Source organism: Limulus polyphemus, unplaced genomic scaffold, assembly GCF_000517525.1.
Source record: "Limulus polyphemus unplaced genomic scaffold, Limulus_polyphemus-2.1.2 Scaffold264, whole genome shotgun sequence".
NCBI lineage: Eukaryota > Metazoa > Arthropoda > Merostomata > Xiphosura > Limulidae > Limulus > Limulus polyphemus.
The window spans coordinates 383,249-407,394 of record NW_013665874.1 but is presented as its reverse complement, the minus strand read 5'-3'; the positions used below and the strand labels follow the sequence as shown (position 1 = coordinate 407,394).

Here is a 24,146-nt window from a genome sequence, read left to right as displayed (position 1 = left end):
CCAAAGGTTTAGAATATAATATTTTATTGATATTGATCATAGGTTTAATTTATATTAGTTTATTACTGTGATTCTAAAATGGATTTTTTCATGCAAAAGAAGCAAAGTATTAATAATTCAAATAATTTATTATGAAAATATCCAGTTGTTTTAGTCTCACAGAATGCAAGTACTCTAGTTGTACATCGTTTTTACACTGTAATATTCAAAACATATTAAACGAAGATAAGTTTTACTTTAGTGATAATGTATTCACAAAAGTAAAAAAATAAAATAAAATATCAAACACTCAGTAAGATCAGGTAATTCGAAAAACCTAGTACTGTTGTGCTACCTGATTAAAAAAGACAGTACTTCTATTTAACTTTCTGATTTTCTGTTTGTTTTACTATTTCTGTATAACTGTATGTTAATGCTACCTACCACTGGCAGGCGGCGATTTTTCCAGAAACACTGAATGTCGAGACAAGTGTACTTCGCATTGGTAATTCCAGGTCTGTAATGAAACAGTTATGGGCACGATGTTATAGAACTGGTCTTTCCACTAGAAAAATTCTTAGAAAGCCATCTGCAATACGTATGAAAATACACGCTATCTGCATAGCATGGGTATAAAAAATCATCGCCAATCTGGTATCCATGTATACAATATGAAATGCAGACAGCACATCACACAACCCGTTTGGAATTTGGCAGCATCGTCATTAGTGATTATTTCCCCGAAAGGGGGCCGAAGTCCGTCTGTTTTAACCCCTCGCACCAATATATAATAGTGTGCTTTCTGTCAGTCAGTCAGCAGACACTAAGATGAGGTCACATAAGAGACGCTTAAGTTGCAATTTGTAGTGGCCGTGACGTCAGTAAAACGTGCGCATGCCATGAATCACGAGAAGAACTATGTACTCTGTAGGCTACAACACAACCTGATATATTAACTTGATAAGCAAGAAATAAAAAAATATTTGTTACTCTTAATTTTGGTTTTATTTACTCCTGAAACAGAATACTTTCGGGGACCATGCGGAAGTACATCTAGTATATTCTTCACAGGTAAACTAAGGTTTCATGTCGCCATTAATGATCGACGAGTGCTTGGAAATCTTGAGTGACTATTGTTAACAATGCAACATCGTAGAAATATGACCGTTTTTTACCGGTTCAGTTACAAACTGAGGAGATATCAATATAAAGGGATGAGCAAATTTTATTGCGCTTTCGAAGGGTGGATTCACTGCTTCATGATATACTTGTTTGTCACTGGAGCCAGTTGTACAACCTTCCTTGGGTGAAATCGAATCAGTGTCTCGATCCAAGTTATTGCCCAATGTCTTACTAAAACTATTATAATATACTACATTGAATAATTAAAAACATAGATGCTATGGAAAGCCAGTATGAAGTTGCATGTTACATTCCATAGAACATCTTAAAATATATTCATATAATGGTTGAGTACGTTACATTAAAATGATTTTGGAGTTTCACCATGTATTTACAGTCCGTGTCATCACTTCCTGTAATATTCTATCTTACGACGGTACATTTGAACAGTAGTCCTGCAACATAGTTTCCATTTAAAAAAAAAAACGCCGTCGTAAGATCGTCATGTCCACAACACACCTCTCCTCTCTGCATGGTTTCCATAAATCATATAATGTAGGAGTATGATGGTTCCCAGCGCCCATTTCAACAGCCTGATCACACAGGAATCCATAGGCGCTGCATCTGGTGACTTGACTGTTACGTCCAGACTACTCGTTTCATTTTTTCCAAACGGTTATTTTTGGTACTGTTGCTTCGGACACGTGGGCGGCTTTTGTCATTGGGCTTGATGTTCATGGATTCTCATCTGTTACAGAACGCCGCACTTTTCTGACCACGGCTGGGTTACGAATTTTGCAGGTGTTTTTCTGGATGGTCCTGGTGTCCGAAGATGATCCACATTCCTTTGTTTTCTAATGCTATTTAGTCCAAGAGATATCTCAATTTTGGATATTCTAAATCGCTGATCTAAACACTTCTTTATGATCTGAATGTACGAATATTTTGGGTCGGAAAGAACTGTTACATACCATTCCTAAAGGCAATCAGTTTTCGGCGGTTTCACACTACTTTCGAAACGTTAAGCAATATCAAAATGCAGTTTTGATTTATTCCATTCTACTGTGACTTTATATCAAATGTAGCTGTCTCATGTTTTAATATAACGCATTCAACCATCTGTACAGAGTATGAAACAGTTATGAGCGTTCCGTGTTTGACATGGTTTTACGAGTTGAAACAAAGAAACTAAAAAAAAAACGAAGAATTAAACCCGTACTAAAGAAAACAGTAGCTAAAAGGTGTTTGTAGCAGTCAATGAAACGAACCAAAGCTAAATTATTGCAAAGTAAAATAAATGTAAAGTTGTAATAAAGGCAAACTTAGCTGATTATGCAGAAACGTCTGAACGCGAGTTCACAAAGTGATAATTATATGTAAGTCGAAAAAGCTCATAGCAATTGTATTTAGTGTAATGATAAATTGTTTTAGGAAATTACATGCAGGTTAAGTGTTGTTTATTCGAAATATTTTGCAAATAAAAAAACTAAAGTTGAAATCGAAGCCAGTCGTCACGTGGTGACAACGACATTGTGCCATCGTGTACCATACTCGTGGCATTAAGAAGTTTACTAAGCAAAAAAACAGGTACGGTGATTCTGAATGGAAAAACCAATATGCAATCTGGACTCCTCGGACAAAGGCCTTTCTAACGTTTTGAGATTTGTAACGTTCGATCGAGAAATTTGCGAGAAATGTTCCGAACAGACATACGCAAGCATACTATTTGCATACATTGTTGGATATAATTCACCTTACATATTCTTTCTTAAACTAGAAACAGGGCTATTAATTAATTACAAACTACGTCAATAATGTTATAAATCCTTTTCTCTGGATAAAAAGCGTTTCTTGAAACGTCGCCTGGAATATATATGTGTACTCCCAATTATCAGAAAAGCTTATTATTATTAGGCCGAAAAGAAATAGTGCACACACACATTCAAAACAGATAAATAAAACTAGCGCACATATATCAATAGTATAAAAAAAAATGAAAATGATTTATATCTATAGACAACTCCATACAGCGGTGGGGTACATTGTCTATACGATTTCATTTCTATTCGCAATTCGGAAAGGCGAAATAAAACGAGAACACTAAATATGATTAAAATTTTAAAAGCATATATGGGTAACGTCTACAAAGTACCTGACAGCCACTTGTTAGAAGGTGATTTCTTCTACTGAACCAGAAATGCTATAAAAACTGGTCACCAAAAACAGAACCACTGAGTAATTTGGCATTCATCTATATAATGGACACATCAGTACGTGAGTAAAACCTAAGAAAAGAAAGTATTGTTGAATTTCGCGCAAAGCTACACGAGGACTATCTGTTCTAGCCATACCGAATTTAGAATTGATAGACTAGAGGGAAGGCAAATAGTTAACACCGTCTATCGCCAACTCTTGACCAACGAAAAGTGGGATTTACCGTCACATTTAACTCCCCACAGATGGAAGTACGAGCATGTTCAGTGCGGGATTTGAACCCACGACCCGCAAATTGTGAGTCAACGCCCTAATCACCAGGACATGCTTGGCTAACGGAAGAAAGAAAATCGGAACTGACTTTTCAATTTCTGAAAATGTACCCCCCCCCCCCAGTGGCACAGCGGTATGTCTGCGGACTTACAACGCTATAAACCAGGTTTCGATACCCGTAGTTGGCAGAGCACAGATAGCCCATTGTGTAGCTTTGTGCTTAACTTCAAACAAACAAACAATCTGAAAATGTATGCACGGCTAAGACTCATTTCTGGTCAATATCCTATTAAAATAGGCGTTTAGGTGTATGAATAATCTTATAATTTACATAGTATTTAACACTCAAGTTCGAGATAGATAGGGCATGGTATAATTGAAGCAATTTATATACAAAATTATGACAGTTTCGTATAAAGATTATCTTTACTGTTTTTAGATTTTTGGTAACATTTTATAATACGTACTATCAAATTAACAGTACCTTGTGACCAAAGTAAGTTATCTACTAAAAATTAACCACTAAAGAATACATCTAATTTAATATGCCATTCGTACTTATAATGATTAGAATACATTGATTAAGCAGTTAGGTACCTTCGCTGTTAGCGATATTTTCGGCCATAATCCCAATAGTATCTCACAAGATTCCACAAGCTTTGTCTAGTTTAGTCCAAAATCCATATTATAAGCTAACGACGGAAAATAATCCTCAGAATATATATTACATACATAGTAAACGTTTTAACAGATACCGTTATGACATCAAAGCATGATACCAATATAGGCAAAACTTTATATAGTCCTTCCGAACAGTGTATAATGATCAATGAAAGTCCATTAAATTGCTCTGAAAACGTAAATGTAGCTTCTCAATTGAGATACATTACCATGACGCATGTTGCTGTTTTACTATGGAGTCGGATAAACCGGTAGAGATAGTGCGGCAAAAATTAGTGTTTACGAAAGTAAATAACGCCCCCCAGTGGCACAGCGGCATGTCTGCGGACTTACAACGCTGTAATCCGGGTTTCGATACCCGTGGTGGGCAGAGCACAAATAGCCCATTGTGTAGCTTTGTGCTTAATTGCAAACAAACAAACAAAGTAAATACCAATAATGAATATTAAATAATAAATTCAATGAATTACTAAGTCATACAATAAATCTTAAAAGCATCGGTACTCTAAATCAATTAACGAAGTTAAATGTAATAAAAAGAAAAAATAATTTACTAAAAATAATACGAGCTGTGTCTAATACAATTAATCCGATTTAAACGATGGAACAACGGTAAGTTTACGGATTTACAACGCTATAATCCGGAGTTCGATTCCCCGCTTTGGAAACAGCAGCTATCCCAAAGTGGCTTTGTTTTAAAACAAACAAACAAACGAAATATACGATCTACTACACGTAGGGTTAATTTACAGAATGTACAACGGAAGTAGTGAATAACACTAGGGCTATCTGCGCTAGCCGTCCCTAATTTAGCAGTGTAAGGCTAGAGGGAAGGCAGCTAGTCATCACCACCCACCGCCAACTCTTGGGCTACTCTTTTACCAATGAATAGTGGGACTGACCGTCACTTTATAACGCCTCAACGGCTGAAACGGCGAGCGTGTTTGGTGTGACGAGGATTCGAACCCGCGACCCTCAGATTGCGAGTCGAGCACCCTAACCACCTGGCCATGCCGGGCCTCCAAAAATGGGGAGCCGTAACAAATACACTCTACTATTAAGATACTCAGTGTCTAGTTCATTGGGTGGGGGTCTCAGTCAGAATATGGAATGTTCTGGAGGGTCTTTTACTAAGAAAGTTTGGTAACTCATGCAGTAGAGCGCTTAGGACAGTAACAAGCTTCTAAAGCACGACTAGAGGGCCATTACTTTGTACTTCATCATATTTCCTATTATCGTTAACAAGATGATAAACAAGATTTGAAGTTGGTGAAGGCTCACAAGTCGGCATTTGCAAGTTTACAGCTACATCTCAAAATTAACACCTGCTTTTATGAGCAACGTGACCGAAAAATCTGGAACCACCTCAAAAATGATTTGACCCATATGCATCTCCAATAAACTTTTGTGCCTTTAATCTGTATAAACGTGGTCCTTCGCCTGATACAGTCTAATCCTGACATCTCTTGAAGGATTTGGTTCATTGAGACATTGTCTGGCGCCTATTGCACTGAACGCCATCTTTTCTCTCGATCAGACACCATCAGTTGGCGGTTGCTGTCTTTATTAATACTCTTTTTAAAATTATTAATAAGTGCAAGAACACAGGCTAAGCAGCTTCGTCTTACTTATAGATGGGGAAATATTATATATAGCTCCCCCTTCTCGAAACCAAAATAATAAAAGACTGAGAAAGAAAAAGCATAAATGTTAGTTTTTTCTCCGTAATTTATGGCATTTCTTAATTAAGTTTTTTATACATAATGCCCACAAAGAAATTGACATAAATTATGCATGAACCAAGGGGACTTATAAACACTGCTTCACACCAAAAGAAAGTGTGAATGAATTTTGTTACAGTTTTTAGTGCACAGTACAAAAGCGTTCTACTGTACTGCGCGCTGCTTCAACAGAAATAGGTTAATGAGTCAGGATTTCTCTCCTAATAAACCTTAAACCGTTTTGCTACTGTTTTTTTAAATTATTTTTTGCTTCTGGTTCCTCACATCAGGGGCATTTCCACTTGGGACTCAATCAGGAAGAACTTCTAAGCCCTTCTTCTGACATCCGCATTTTATTCTCCTCCATTCAAAAACTTGTTACCTGTGTAATAGACTCTGATGGCACAAGTATTTGAACAGCCGGTTTAAACAAACGTTTTTTCATAACGATGCTCCTGCTAGACAAGCACCCACTATCAGACCCTTTTGAAAGTCGGAGAGAGCCTTGATCTTTCTCATCGTATTGCAGTCTAATCATTATATGCTTAAATCTCTTTATAGGTCCCAAGCAACCACCCGAAATACAATATGATCAGTTCATTTTATAAAAGAAATCAGTGGAATAAAGTGTTGTGTTTTGTAGTCTTCTGAAAATACTAACTCAGAATCATGTATATTTTGGTGAAAAACTATAAAATTTCTGTAATTTCAAAAACATTGATAATATTATATAAACACCATATTTTTGTTTTAGTGAATTGAAAAACATGAGGACCAGTCTATTATAGGATTTGTTAGATGTCACTAAGTTACACTGGTATCGGGGACACATCATAAACCGTGGCTATATACGAACAAAGAGCAAGACTAGGCTTCTTGTAGAGAAAAGTTGAAGTTTATGGGTCTGGTATTTGGAATATTCTTTTGTCTTCCATAAGTTCGTATATAGATGCAGGTGTTTGTACAATATGCAATATTGGGGCTACCTTTAATATCTTCTATATTGTTCAGCAAGATATTTTGTTTTAGAAAACTTTACTTTTATATCGTCAAAATCGTGTATTTATATACTGCAGACCTTCTAAGTCACACACATGTGCTTCTAAACACTAATCACTTCCGTTTTGTAAGACTTAACAGAATACTGCCTGTTTTTAGGAGAGACATGTGCAGTTTGCCACTATTAACACTGTATTTATAGATACAGTCTTAAGCAGTAAGTCTGATGTTATAAAAGTTTTTCTTCATTTATTACGTTTTCCGAACAGGTTTGAATCATACTGAATACAAACTGCCTCTCTGTTTTATGCAACTCACAAAAATTCTCAAACTTTTCTGGGCGTTATGTTTTGCGTTATAATTAGCACACCCTTGGTTTTAATTAGTTTATTTGTTCTTCATTACACTGAAAGTTGCGTCTCAATTTTTGCATCATCTCAAACAGTAAGGATCGATTTGAGTAAATCTTGTGTACCTATTGATGTTGTTTTTCCCTCCAGGAGAAACCCGACACTTTTCTTTAGTAAGTTGCTATGTATGTATTAAGCGGCTTTGGTGGTGACGGCGTCAGGAACATTCCGCACCCCGGGAGTCACAGATAAAAGCGACGACCCTAGTAGAGTCTAGGGAGGCCTGACGGCACTATTGGAAAACCTCTACCACTATCTTGTGTACCGAAATCTGTGTTTGATGATATGTGAGTGGGTCGATGAATTTGTATATAGTTACAGAGTGAGTTGATAGCTGGTTTTTTTTCCAAACGCGTCGGCCAACTGTGAGTGCATCTATTCACACAGGCGACGCCGAGTAATATCTTCAGAACTAAAAGCAAGAGAACTTACCAAGAGGGAGGGGAAGCTTGTCCTCGTGGATTTAATGTGATGGACTCTATCATTCAAGAATCATACATGACAAAATGAAGTTTCCATAGAGATGGTCTCGTGCTGGTCACGAACTCCGCATGCGCATGAGTTGAATAGGGGTTGGCACTCTCACGGCACTAGCCCGCCTCTATTGTATCAAGTCTCGACTGCAGATATACACGCTCAACATGAATGCCAGGTTTCTGAAAAGAATTTGGAGGCTACTATTTGCCTTTTCAAAAATATGGGTACGATTTCCAAAGAACGGCATCTCTTATCGAGTTGCATATTGTATTGTCTCAAAAGAGGACTATCTTTTACACAATGACAGGCAAAATAAAGCGCTAACGTCACAGCATATACTCGGTACGTGAATCACTTGGTCGGGCTGTAATGTTCTCATTTTGGTGCTGTCGATGAGATAGCACAGCTAGTCGACTTGTAGCTAGCCAACGCAGTGGTTGTGAAAACCGAAACGGATATATGTTTAAATCCTACTATAAGTTTGCTGACACTTTCAGCGTTAAGCTTAAAGTACAGTTTAAAAAGACGTTCTAAAAGTTGACTCATATAAGAAACTACTTCAAATGTATATGACAGTCTTAGTCATCTGGTAAGTTATACAAATTTCCCTTTTTTAACTTAGGAAAAACAGTTTTACTCATTTAGCAGCCAATGTGCTTGCACATGTCGTACACTGACACGTGTAACATCATATTATGTGACTGAGCATATGCTTTTCAGGAGAAGCTTCTGATTGGCTTAGGGCTTTGAGTACAACGAACAAGCTAATAGTGTTAAATAGAAACATTTTGTAATTTGCAAAGATGAACGCCTTTGGCCAAGTTATGACTGGAGAAACTAGTGGGTTACATAACTACAATACTAAATAAACTTGAATCCAAATTCGGTCAGATTCTACATGCTGTTATACAACTCAAATTGCTCCATCTAAAGCTTTATAAATTCCAAATTGCTGACTTTCTTCACCATTAACCCATTGATGGTTCCTCGATGGCTCAGTGGTAATTCTGGGGGCTTATGATGTTAAAAATCGGTTTCTATGCCCGCAGTGGGCAGAGCACAGATAGCCCGTTTTTAGCTTTGCACTTAGCAACAAATAAACCATTTATGATCTGGTGAAAGCTCTGATGAGTGAAAGTCGATATGTTTTTAGATAACATTATCTGGTTCTATCTTCAGTCTTATGCTATAAGACGCAATTCGATTATTGATCGTCGGACGATCAGCCATTAATATACATTAATTTGTTAAGTCTATTTTGAAGATGCCACAGAGTTTTTAATTAAGTACTTGCATCAAGGTATCTTTGGACGTTTAAGCCTTTTGCCACCAGGGAGATCTGACAGCTCACTTTTTAATGGCCAGTTTTTTTACTCATCCAAGATATAAAATTCAGTAGGAATAAGATTAAAATGTGACTTATCAAAACGATTTCTCTCACAGATAATGATTTATGTTTCAAACCAAATTATAAGCAGCATATTTCTGAGAATTAATAATAATTTATAACATTACAAATCACGAGTACGTTCGATTTCATGGCCTTTTCTAATTAAATTTCACATTCAGTTTGATCAAGCTAAGCCATTAGACTATTTATCTGTGGTTTATCACAGTAAAAGAATTTAGGCAACTTTTGCGTTTTACAGTTTAACAAACTCTGACGGTAAGAACTGAAGCACTGTTCTTAATTTTTTTTTTATCTAACGATATGGAATTGTTATGATAATATAAGTTGTAATTACAATAAACTTTACTTTGTTAATTCATTAACAAAATTAGAAAAATCATGACTTAACTAAATAATGTGGAGAGAAAACACTGACATGAATATAATGTTATAAAGTGGAATGAGTAAATTACTAAGCGAATATAATTAGTAAGCGGAGATCGAGTACGTTATATTTAAACGATTTTGGAGCCTCACCACGTTGTTACAGTCCATGTCGCCACGTCTTGTCATGCCCTATCTGACGACACGATTGTATATCTTGACAATAGCCCTGCAGCATATTTTTCATTGAAAAGGAATCAGTTGTAAGGCTGTTATATCCACACCACTCATTCCTGCATGCCTTCCTAATCAATTTGGTGTACTGTGCGAGGATGACAGCTTTGCATTAACAGTCCAATCTCACAGAAATCCATAGGCGCTGCGTCCGGCAACTTGACCGATTGTCTTCGTATGGAATATCTGTTTCATTATCCAGTTGCTTGGGGTATGCGACAGTGAAGGGGAGGTATGACTGGAAGCATTATCTTGGTGAACCCATACCCTGTTGGCCTCGTTTCTCAACGAAGATCCGTCTTGATTATGTTGCGCACTGTTACCTTGGGCACATGGACAGCTTTTGCCACTGATCTTTGTGTTCGAGGATTCTTACTTGTTACAAGACGCTGTACTTTGCATGCCACGGTTGGGGTACGACTTGTTGTTGTTGTTCTGTTTCTGGATGGTCCTGGTGCCGCAAGTTGATACACATTCCTTTGTTTTCCAATGATATTAAGCACAAAAGAAATCCCCGTCTTAGAAATTCTAAATCCCTGATCTGAACACATCTTTATGATCTGAATGTATGAATATTTTGCTTAGGAAGGGGCTGTTACATAATATTCTCAAAAGCGATCAATTTTCGGTAGCATCATACTACCTACATAACATCAAACAGTGCGAAATATAACTTTATACTGGCAATGGTTGTCAGTGGCTTGTTGATTTTCAGATTCAGAATTGTTTTAATATATTCTACTCAACCTTATATATAGTTAATTAAAAGTTAAAAAGGCACAAGTTATGACTACTTTGGAAAACCACGACTAAAAATGTACCTGGAAATAAGTATAGTTAATTACACATACTGTTCTTTCATTCTTACTTATAAACAGAAGAAATTCGGGATGGGGACAAACTAAGGTTTATGGATCAGTTGCATCCGTCCCTAGTAGAAAACAATACTCCTGTTTATAGAAATTAGAATGAACTGTTTCCTCAGTTTGGTAGTCTCGCGGTTAGTGGTACTATCGGCCGTAATACCAACAATTTGTCACGAGGAACGGCCAGGTTAGGAGATTTAGATTAGTCCTAAACCCATATACTTAGCTAACAATGTAAAATAACCTTTGTAAGGAAAATATAATAATGAACTATTAAAAATAACTCATTGCATATTGAGTCTAAAAATCGTTTATTTGGTCTACAATTACAGGTTAATACTGATGCATGTGCTTAAATCCTACAGTTTAGATTTTTTTCATCGCTGCACGTCATAACTCATATAACCATTGCTGCTTGAAGTCTTGGTTTGGTGATGTACGGACACATGATTGTGCATTGTTCGGTTTCACGAAGTGCCACCAACAAATAGTAGTGTTGAACTAAAAAAAAGTTTAATATATATATATATATCTTTACAGCCTTTTCAATTGGTTTAAGTTCAATAAAGCGACACATAGTTTCGAAAACTAACAATATGAACTTTATAAAATGAAGTATACGGTGAAAAATTAAAGTTAGTACAGTGTTTAAGTGTGTTTGAGTTTCGTTCCTAATAAATGTGAAAATTTTTCTAACTAAAACGGTTCTTGAAGAACATACCGCAAAAACATAGGATTTACATATAAGGACCGGGTGTGTTCTAATGGTTAGTTTGTCGAACTGTGGATCAGAAGGTTCAAGATTCGACCCTACGTCCTGCTGCTGAACATGTTCTACAGTAAGATTAGCCGTTTAGACGGTGGTTGTGTCTGTATGATTGTTTTCCTTCTGGTCAGCATTTTAAAATTAGAGATTTCCTTATGTCTGAGTCTTAGGGATCTTACAATTCACCATTAAGTCCATTTGTCCAATAAAGTGCCGTTCAAGTTGAAAATTTCTAATGCCTTACATAAAAACCCTTTATTAAGTAATGGACATAAAATCCCGAAAAATCTAACAATGAATTACTACATTAAGTAAAAGAAACGCTCACTTAAAAGGGTAAAAAAGCAAAATATATTTATACCAAGTTTTAGATCATGGTTATATACATCAGGCCAAAAATGTGATTTGTCATAACCTTTGTGTTCTACCGAATGATGTGAAATTACAGCAATCTTTTTTTCTCGCTACTGTCTCTCTGTCCTCATTGTAACAAACTTAATATAGGTATTTTCTTACAAGAAATTACTATATTTATAATTATCAACTTCGCAAGTTGAACAAATCTCAAGCTTGTGCACCTACGACATCTTACATGTATAGATGGATAGATCATGTAAAGCTTTCTCGAGTGGAGTAAACGTACAATTCAGTTTGATGAAAATATTAATAAAGTTATAGGTACTTGAAAAATCTGATGTAATATTAGTAAATCTGTGTATCTATCTATATAATATATAATAATCTATCTGTATATATAGTATTACTTTAATCCTAAGAAACTGCATAGGTTTTTTCACAGAGTTGCTTTAGAATTATTTGCGACGCCACTTGTTTTTGTGGCAGAATGACTTTCGTGGAGTTTTGTTAATCTAACAGTTATTAATTACATAAACACGTGGATTTTTTTGTCTAAATAAAAGACGTTTTCTTGAATGCACCACCCACCAAATATTTAATAAATTTTGCCACTGTGAAGACTTCTATTGACCAATAAACAGCTATGGACGAAATTGAGCCTAACAAATAACGAAACTGAACCTAATCGTTTTAGTTGTTCGAATATGTTGAACCAAAAGTGAATCGAGCTGTGTGAACTATTTTACTACAGGTTATTTGCAATGCTAAATAACTATGATGTAAACTATAAACCGTGCATGTCGATACTAAAACGACCAAAACATTACAAGTGTCTTTGAAAGTGTACATCAAACTATATTTATGTTATCTGAGTTTGCTCTATCATTTTACGATGCAAAACACCCTAATGTTTTCCACATACAAATAAATGTCATTCACAAAGTATATGTTCGTGAGCATTATTTTCTAGGCTTCAGCATTAGAAATTATTCGTGTTCAATTTCATACTTTTAAGCAAAACGCCTGCTAGGCTTTTTGCCTTCCCTATTCTAGTGTAACGTTATCGTTTCTGGAGAGGAAAGCTCTCGTCTGCTATGGCTTCGGGCCATTAAGTTTAATAAATTGAAAAATTGAAAATCTATTTTAGCGAATAAAAAATATAAATATGTCTATGTTACTGTTATGAATACTCTAGGACTATTAAAATCTGACGTACGATGAATATACATCTTAAGGTGGAGGAAATCCTCCCACATAGCAAAAAACAACAACATACTATCTATCTTTATTGCCCAGGGGAACTGCAAAAAAAAAGAGAGAGAAAGGAATTCAACTCTAAATTAAATTATGCAGCAAGGGAACAATATTTATGTGGGAGGATTTCTGTTGTTGTTGTTGTTTTTAAACAGAACTTTTGAAAATCAAGCCTTTTTTTAAATGCTTAAATTATGTAGTTAAATAATTATAGCATTCTTAAAAAAAACAGCAGTTATAAGACCTTTAATTAAAAAAATACGAATAATAATTGAGTTTGTGGTTTCGTTTATGAATTAATTTTTGTTTCTGGAAATCATTTGTTTCTTATACTTTGTTTGCGAATCGAATCCCTCGAAATACGATGATTTTGCTGTTGGAAAAATTAAAGTTGTAATATTTTCAAAAACAATTACAAAGATTCAGCTTAGATTTGGGGAAATCATTTTAAAAAATCGGAAGCCCTACTCCCTTTTGTAGTTTTAAAGTTTTATAAATGTAAAAACAAGAAATACAGTATTCTCTATTTTCTTCTGTGTTGTAGAAATAATCACTAGGAGAAACTTATCACAACAAAGTAACAACATTTTCGACTTTGAACGTTAGTGTTATCTCTTTAGCGCGAGCGCCGATGTTGCCCCGAGGGTTTTCTGGAGAGATAGCAAAGTAATGTAACAGCGAAATAATATGTGTTGAATCAAATACTCTCTTATAGCCCCCGAGATACGATTTTAGTTTTGTGAGATATCTCGCAAATTGTTCAGCCTCATGGTGATATTAAACACATTCCAGTAAAATATAGTCTGTGTATTATAAAGTTTTTTTCCACATATTCATATCAAAATTATGGAAAATATTCTTAAACATCCGGGCTATTTCGTTTATATAGGTATGAAGTTTTTCTTTAAACAAAAAATACGACTATGTTTCCAATGCGATACTGATTGATATAAGTTGTATAATTATGCAGTCGAATTGATGCAACTATCACAATAATAATAATACCGCGTTTCTTAGCCAGTTTTATAGTTCTGGTGTTTCAAAAAACAATGTGATGTAGACTTAACCAAGATATTGTTTAATTCTGTGTTAAATCTGGAATAGGGTTTTTTTTTTTACGTACTCAGTTAATGTTATAAGTAACTATCGAATAACTCTTGTAGCAAAACATAAATAAATATAGGAAAAGTACACAAGAAATAGATACAGCCTTTGAATATTAGGCTTAACTTCCATAAAACAAACTGAATTTCGCGTTATGAAAAGGATCGTATTTTCTGTGTAAAAAGATACGCCACTTTGTTTGTCTAGTGTTTTGTTATAGTAAATTAAATATAACTTACACATATGTACCCTTTAGTATCTATAAATTAGCCATTTATCGTTATTGTATAGCTTTAAGTTTAATGGTAATATGCGGTGTTTTGTGAACAAACGAAAAAAAAACTATTACGTTTAAATTCATAATAATAATCCCAAAACTCGGATCTCGGAAACAACCGCACAGATCATCATCAATCATAACTGGGGAATATTTTTATAACTAGGCAGTATTTTTATAGATGAGCAATAAATAAAACAATTAAAATCTCCACAAAAATGATATGTTTCATATTTAACAATAAAAATTACAAAAAAGGAGTAAGTTTTAAATATAAAACAATCAAAAAACAAACTTAAAAAAAGTATTTGTTTTTCTTTAGGGAAAATCTCATGACTGTTGCAACAGAAAAGCTAGGCACTTTCATTGACAACTGCGTTTACAAAGAAGTACTTCAATAAAATCTACTCTGTGATGTAATGCTGTGATGATGGCTCATTTTTAAACTAAAATTTCAATAAAATCCTTTTTCTTATGGATGGTAAACATTATTGAAAGTCAAGTATGAGTGTATTGTTGTAGAACTGTCAAACAATTCCAGAAAAGGCCGCAGGCCCAATAGCCTTCCGCAGAAACTAGCAGTTATACCTGCCCGGAGGTCGGGTATTTCTGCTAGTTGATATAATGATGTAACCCATTTCGACCACTTTTTGATGTTTTTTTCGAGAGAAGAAATGATAAGAAATTTACTTTTAAAAACAAAAACTATCAGCTTAATTCTTTGGTGGGATTTTGTGTGTGTGTGTGAATTGCTCAACGCTACAGGTACTCCCAAGGTGAACGAAATGCTAGCACTTTTCCATGACCAACATTCACTATTGTGTAACCCTAGTTGTTGCAGGGATTAATGGGGGGGGGGGATTATTGGAATTTTATGTTTGACAGACAAGCTGATTTTTTCTTAGGTTGGAAGAATGAGATGTGCAAAATTTGTTAACATGCATTCATGTTACATACAGCTGTAGTGTTAATACCATTTGGTAGTGTTTAGGCAAGTGGGATGAGCATCATGGGTGAGTTTGATGCCAGCTTGCACGTAGCAGCAGTACATTTACATTACAAATCTCGTAGTACTATGGTCAACTTTCCACGAGTTAAATGACCTTAACAATGTAAGATAATTGATTTTAGGCAATATCATAACTGTTACGGCGTGACACAACACGTTGATTATATTCATGGAGCATACCTAATTCTTTTGATGTGAAATATTTTATATTCTGCTTGTCACATAAAACGTTGTAGGCTCGAAATATAGTTCTCTAACTATTAACAATTATACATTTTAATCTGTAATGTTAATATACACTCACACGCCCCAATTTCATAACTGTTTTTATTCATGTATTGTTTCTATTTTCTGATTTATACTTGTGTCCAAACCAGAAAATTAGGCGCGAATTTTTTATCCACATCGGTTATATGGTTCGACCGTGTTTAATTGAATCAATTTGTTTCTTTGTGTATAAACTGTTTGCTGAAGTTTTTGGGAAAAGACTTATTTTAATATGAATGCGGCCCGCAATCTCCGGGTCGCGGGTTCGAATCCCTGTCATACCAAACATACTCGCCCTTTCAGCCGTGGGGCGTTATAATGTGACGGTCAATCCCACTATTCGTTGGTAAAAGAGTAGCCCAAGAGTTGGCGGTGGGTGGTGATGACTAGCTGACTTCCCTCTAGTCTTACACTGCTAAATTAGGGACGGCTAGCGCAGATAGCCGTCGTGTAGCTTTGCGCGAAATTCAAAACAAACAATAATATGAATGCCTTTGGCATAATCAAGGATAGAAATCACCATAAATACAAATATGTTTGTTTTAATTCTCCTTCTCTCTGTTTTTGCTTGAATATGTACCCAAAATTCAATGTTGACTACAGTCTAGCAATTTTCCAACTTCACTGTATAGTTTAATATAAAATCAAATGTGGACTTCCAAATCAGATGACATGAAACATCAATAATGGGTGGTTCTTCATGATGAACTTAAAGTAATAGGATTTCTAAATGGCTCATGTTATTCCTTTCCACCACGCTGGCGCTTCTCCTAGCCAACACTGACACATCATTTCAACCACGTTACAAGTTTTATGGAAAACGATGATCTTATTATTTCAACCACGCTACAAGTTCTATGGAAAACGCTGATCTTATTATTTCAATCATGTTACAAGTTCTATGGAAAAAAAACTGATCTTATCATTTCAACCATGCTACTAGTTCTGTGAAAAACATTGATCTTATCATTTCAACAATGCTACTAGTTCGGTGAAAAACATTGATCTTGTTATTTCAACCACGCTATAAGTTCTATGGAAAACACTGACATTATTTCAACCACACTATTAGTTCTATGGAAAACACTGATCTTATCATTACTTCACCCCAAACAAGTTTCTCATATAAAAAACAATGGCTTTTAATATTTCGTCTCACTGCGTTCGTGGTTCTGGTGGTTAATGGTGGCTTATTAATTATCAACACGCTAGGGTTCTCATATTATTACTTCTCATCATATCAGTGGTTATGGTGGTCAAAACTGACTTATATTATTGCTTCCCACCGCGCTAGTGGTTCTAGTGATTAAGTCTCTCTCTCACGAATAACAATGGCTTTTAATATTTCGTCCTACCCACCTAGTGGTTCTGGTGGGGAACATCGACTCATATTTTTACTGTTATGGTTCTAGTGGGTAATACTGATTTTTTCCCTATTACTTGTCTATACACTAAGTAATCCTGCTGGTCAACACTGCCTAGTGGTTCTGGTGGGGAACATCGACTCATATTTTTACTGTTATGGTTCTAGTGGGTAATACTGATTTTTTCCTATTACTTGTCTATACACTAAGTAATCCTGCTGGTCAACACTGCCTAGTGGTTCTGGTGGGGAACATCGACTCATATTTTTACTGTTATGGTTCTAGTGAGTAATACTGCATTTTTCCCTATTACTTGTCTATACACTAAGTAATTCTGCTGGTCAACACTGCCTTTGGTATCATTTGACCTTTCACCACGCTTTTCGTTCTAGTGGCCAGCACTGCTATTCTTATTATGACCTCCCACCACAAATAGTTTGAAAGGTTAACGCTAGCATTTCTCTCTGCTACTGAAAACGGTTCTAAAGGATAAGCATTCACTTACATATGCTTATGTATATTCAATTAATAGTACAACATTGTTTTCATTTCAATGTTTTGAATAACTATTTTATCTTAGGAGAGGGAGCGGCTATTTCTAGGAGGACACAACGCTCATATAAATGATGTATTCAGCCCAGATGTGGCCTAGTGCAGCATGCTCAAACTATGAATCTGAAGATTTATTGTTTGTATCCCATTGCCGCAAAACTGGGCTCCGAAGTTTGGTGCCGTGGGCTCACCATAAAACTAACAGTCAAATCCCACTATTCGGTCAGACAAAAGAATCCCCAAAAACTGGAGGAGAATGTTGTTGACTAGTTGTCTTCTCTCTTGTCTAACAATCCAAACTTAGGGATGGCTATGCACAGATTGTCCTTATGTAGCTTTGGACGAAACTTCTAAAAACCAAACACTAATTTATATATCAGGCACGTGGTAGTACTGCCAATGTAGAAATGGTTCCGGTTGGCCATCGAAATGGTATTTTGAATATTTCTTTAATAGGTCATCAGAACTTTACAATATTATATAGTCTTTCTTTTTATAACACTATCTGTGTAATGACTGAGTCAGAAGTTTTGGAAATGTCTATAAGTATTATAGTAAAAAGTTTGAATTTCTTGTTCTTCTTTCTTCTGCTTCTTTTATATTACATGATAACTCAAAAACCGAAACAACGGTGTCAGCCAATTTCAATAAAGTGACATAGTTTCAAATGGAGTATCCACTTTTATAAGTATTATTAATAACTAGTAGTATTTTTTTAAAAATCATAATTATAGTGTAAACGATGTTATCATTACCCCTTGAAGTCAGCTTTTTTACAGATATTTGGTGTTTCTTTAAAAAGCGTAGGTACAGGGTGAAACAGGATTTACTATCCAATAATAGATAAATATTAAATGTTACAATTGGAACCTCATTACATTTAGAACTTGGTTATAAATACAACCTTCCTATGTCTATTGAAACACTACATTAAAAACAACAACAAGCAAATGAGCAAAGAAAAACTTTTCAAATAAAGGAAGTAAATGTAGGGATGGCTAATATCAATCCTTCAAAAACCATGAAAACAAGATAGTAGGAACGGCATTTGCATCATCCCTAGATAATAGCACAAGCAGTAATTAACATATAGCAACATATATAATTATTCAATCACAACTGAGTTTAATTTATCCTATATTTGTCTGTTAGCATTCTACTACGCTGTGTGCCTGTGCTATTACGTAGGGATGATGCAACTACCATCCCTACTATCGTGTTTGCATTCTTTCTGAAATATTGATATTAGCTATCCTTACACTTACTTCCTCTATTTGAATTCTTTACTTGTTTACATGCAGCTGGCTTTTTACATACTGCAACCTAGGGATTTTTTTCTTACATCACATTTTGTTTTGTTTATGGCAAAGCTATTAAGTTTTCTTCCGCCGTCCCTAATTTTTCCCGCCGACTAAAGGATAGGCAACTGGCCGGCAGCACCCAACGTTAATTTTTAGGCTATTCTTCAACAACGAATAATGGGAATGACTGTCACATTATAATGCCTCCACTGCTGAAAGCGCGAGTATGTTCGAGGCCTGGTTTCGATCCCGCGCCCCGCAGATTATGAGACGAGCGCCCTAACAATTAGACCGTTCTTTCATCGCTCTATTTTTTGACATTATAACAACCCAACTGCTGAAAGAACGAGTATGTTCAAGGCCTGGTTTCGATCCCGCGATCCGCTCTGTTTTTTATTTTATTTGGTAATGATGTTATGCTGAGAACCTTGCTGTCACTATACATTATAGTTTTATAATTGCATATAAGTTCCATTGTCACAAACATTTATCTTATTTTAAATTAGTCCCCCAATGGGATGGGTCAGCGGTAAGTTTACAGGGTTTGATTCCGCGCGGTAAACAGAGCACATATAGCCCATTATGTAACTTTGCGCTAAAAACAACAATTTTGAATTAACAAGCGCACGCTTTCGTAAGATATCTACTAGTTCTAAAAAGTTATAAATCTGTAAGCAAAAAAAAAATGCATACACATGACTGAAAATAAATAACTGGAGATCTAACGTTATTGATACTGCGATCTGAGTGTTTTAAGCTATCTCTAAATCATCAAAACATTTCACTACTTCGAGAACGTGTAAGAACATAAAATAAAGCTTTGGTCTTCTACCTTATGGTTTGTAGTTTTGACTGCGAAATTTTCTTGTTTAGTGCGTTATCATACAAATATATCACTTAAACAGTATCGCGACCTTGCTGTTCTGATTTTTGCTCCTGAAATGCATGTATATATGAATGTGTGAGCTTTTTGTTCATCTACGTATTGGTTAAATTATTTGTCTAAATGAAATAACAACGAAAACTGAGACCATACAGTATTTAGTTCATAAACGTCGATTCAAGAAACTAATATTGAAACGGAGATAATTGAAAATTCTTGCGTGTTTTGAATATTTTTACACTGAGCAGATTCATAGAAAAAGAACATTTTACTTTTCACCGCGGTGAATGTCTCGGTTTACATAATAACAATCGGTTTTATTATGAGCAACTTATCTAATTATCCTGACTATTTTTGTATTGGTATTGCGAAATTATCCACTTTGTTGATTTGGATAGGCTGTTTTTAGCATATAATCTTGTTGAGTATTATTTTCTCAATAACTGAAGCTGCGTAGATGATTTAAAATAATGAAACCATCTAATAAATTTATTTACCTATCTTTTATCTTTAGTAAAATTTTGATACGAAGTTACATAGGAACAAAAAAGAGATAAATCAAACCCCGTAAAGCTATATAGTTGATGTATGTTTCGCTCTACAGATGTCGCTGCTATTCAGTTGGGCAATATACTCTATAAACTTTTCAACTTCTTTTACTGTTTAAGCTTTTATAAAAGTAAGAATTGATGTAACGTGATTAATTGTTAGAATACTATTGAGTTACAAACTTGACTTCATTTATATCCTACAACTTACTTTTGGATCGTCTGTTTTACTACGTACACTATATTGGATCGTCTGTTTTACTACGTACACTATGTTGGATCGTCTGTTTTACTACGTACACTATATTGGATCGTCTGTTTTACTACGTACACTATATTGGATCGTCTGTTTTACTACGTACACTATGTTGGATCGTCTGTTTTACTACGTACACTATATTGGATCGTCTGTTTTACTACGTACACTATGTTGGATCGTCTGTTTTACTACGTACACTATGTTGATTTTGTAATTATCAATTTAATGCTGACAATTTTTGTTAAATAATCATTTATGCATAACATAGTCAAATTGTACTTTTGAAAAGTTTTATTATGTTTTTATTTTTAATATATTTTATTGAAAATTTTCAGCATCAGCTGGTTGAAGAGGACTGTGATGTAAAGAGACTATAAAGCCTGTGACGGGACTTTTGTCAACAAACCACAAGAAGTGATACTTTTTCCCAAAGGCACTTTTTTGTATGTTCCGATGTTGAGATTTCATAATTCACGACAGACCGCTTAACATATGATTACTTTATCAGAACATGTGATTAAACACGTAACTCTGGGTGAATATCAACGACCTCAACGAACATGTCTTTATCCGCAGGATGGTCAAGTGCTTCGTTTTCCTGTCACGTGCAAGATGGATATGATTTAGTAACTTTGATTGCATAAAGACGCAGTTCGCCATCTACAGATACTCTTTCTTATAACGGTAAGTTTATCAATGTGTTTGTTACTTGTAGAAAGTATGCGTATATCAAACCTTGATTAAAATTTAGTACATATATTATATTTAAACTATTTTGTAACATACGTTGACTTCAATTACTTATAGAAGGCTTTAAAATAAAGGGATTTCTTTTTCGTTTAATTCTTGCCTGTTTCTAAATTGTGAAACTGGTTTGAACATTTTCACTGACACATAAACAATACTCTTGGCTTTTGGCACTTTCATCTCGTACTTGGAAAACTGAGCCGTGGGTAACAGCGCACAGTTACATCTATCGGTGAGAGAACAAGATATATAAAACAACATATGAATGACACCGGAACTGACTTATAGCTTCTTAAAATGAGTTGAACAGTCATAGATTCAGACATTATTCAAACACAAGAGCCTCAAAACAGGTTAAATAGGTTAATTAGCTCAAGATAATAATCACAGTCTAATCACATGGAGCTACTTGATTGATATTACGTAACTCAAAACCAGAATGTAACTCATTCAAAATGGTCTACAACTCTTTCGTGCAACTTTGTTTAATATTAGCATATAGTCCCGAGTATTTTGTTGGGAATAAATTTTAATATACTTCTTTTATACATATATGTATATATATAGGAGTTTATCTACAAAGATATAGCTTATTGAATTTAATAGCGTCATTTAGCACCTAACCAAGTATTTTCTTCTTCTTGTGCATGCATGAACCGTTCATTGTAATTTTTTCTTGCTCTGATATACAAGTATTTGATTATTATTTTTGTAATTACGCGATGTTGCGAGTTTGATTGTTGGGTGTTATCGCTCGAATTACGATTGGAATCTCGGATTGTTTGAGATTACCCGTTAGGCGTGAATTGTTCTGGAACACAAGCCAGGAAAACTTGCCAAACTTTTCGTATAAAACGTTTCAGCGAAGAGATTAGATAATCACGTAAGCCATACTTTAGATCTTAGATCGAAGTTTTCTTAGTGGTAAGAAAGAGAGTTCTTGTAAATTTGAATTATTTTAATCATACTCTCAAGATATTATCGGCGTTCGATAACAAGAGAGTGGCTTAATTTTAAATTAAGTTTGTTTTTGAACAAATAACATATTTATGTTACCTAGTAAAAAAAACAACAAAAAACATGGAACTTGCACCAATCAATATGCTGCATTTAGGATCAGTTGCCTAAATGAGTGTTTGTTTGTTTTGAATTTCGCTCGAAGCTACACGAGGGCTATATGCGCTAGCCGTCCCTAATTTGGCAGTGTAAGACTAGAGAGAAAGCAGCTAGTCATCACCACCCACCGCCAACTCTTGGGCTACTCTTTTACTAATGAATAGTGGGATTGATCGTCACATTATAACGCCCTCACGGCTGAAAGGGCGAGCATGTTTGGTGGAACAGGGATTCGAACCTGCGACCCTCAGATTGCGAGTCGAGCGCCCTAGCCACCTGGCCATGCCAGGAGAAGTGAGTGGTAATGCTGAACTTCAAAGTTTTCGGCATGGCCAGGTGGTTAGGGAAACTTAATCCATCTATGAATTGTTTAGAAGGGGTTTGTTTCACTTGATCGAGTGGTTCCTCTACAAGGAAACATAGGATTACAAAATCTATGTAGGTAAAATATAACTTATATAATTCACAATAAACCAATCTAAGAAACATTTTATTTCTTTTGTCTGTTATAGAGATTAACACTTAAGTGAGAAAAGAACTGTGGTTAGAACTCAGACTAATATTGAGGGACTCAATATTAGTCTACTTTAAATTATATAAATTTATCTACTTTAAATTATATAAATCTAGTTTTTCTTATGATAAATAATGTAAAGTCAGAGAGGGAATTAAAACTGTCAGTGACATGATTTTAACAAATTTACTTCTAAAAGTAGCAGTAGTCAAAACTAGAAAGGAATTTGTATAATATATAGAATGAATGAGTGCAACTCATATATATATATGTATATATATACTTATTTATTTAATATATAATTTTTGTATAATATATTCTATTGAGTAAATAATAATTGATGATGTGATTGAAACCTTGCAAAACAACAGCTTGAATATTTAATAAAGGTATTGAAAATTATTTCAACATTTTACAAATATTACTTCTGAGGTTGTTGAATATATTTAAAGGTAATCATTACTTTAAAACATCATCTATTTTAAATATGTAGTAGTATGTAATAATTATTTATAGATGTTACGGATAAGAGTGATGAATTGGTCATGTAAATAATGTAAGGGATGAACACGTTTTTATTTCCTTGTAAAAACTGGTTGTTTGGTGTCAAAATTGTAAAAACTGACTTGGTTGTTTTAATAAAAAATATTAAAAAGTGTCTATCTATCTATCTATATGTCTATCTATCTATCAGCTAATTTTCGTTCCTGACAGCTATGTCACGTTCTCCAGCACGTAGCTTTGCCTCTAATTCCACCTTGACGTAACTTCCTAATTTTATTCTTGCATATCACTAATATATTGTCGGTTTAATTTCACGAGTATTTTAACGGCATCGTGCGTCACAACAAGTTGAAAAGCACGTGCTGTTCTGCACATTTTTCCTTTGCCATGAACAAATGAATATATCAGTATTGAAACTCCTGTTATCGCATTACGTCATTTCTAACTCGTTATTTAGTGAAAAAGTGAGTGAAATTTCAAGAAAGAATGACCAAGAAACAAATGCTTTTGTTTTTTGTTGACAAGATCAAGTTAAGAAAAAAAATATATTCAGACACCAGTATAATAAAATATA

At 34.8% G+C, this 24,146-nt stretch overlaps 1 long non-coding RNA gene across 4 annotated transcripts in view; it reads left to right on the top strand.

Annotated features, from left to right (window-relative positions):
• The first annotated feature begins 8,263 nt into the window (after positions 1–8,263).
• The window catches only part of LOC111085178, a 214,011-nt gene continuing 198,128 nt past the window's right edge, over positions 8,264–24,146 (top strand). The window contains exons 1-2 of one of the 4 annotated variants that reach the window (XR_002610016.1): positions 8,264–8,465; positions 21,027–21,375. This is a non-coding gene — a long non-coding RNA (uncharacterized LOC111085178). The remainder of the gene's footprint in view (positions 8,466–21,026; positions 21,376–24,146) is intronic. The other 3 variants (XR_002610015.1, XR_002610014.1, XR_002610017.1) reach the window with 3 other exon arrangements.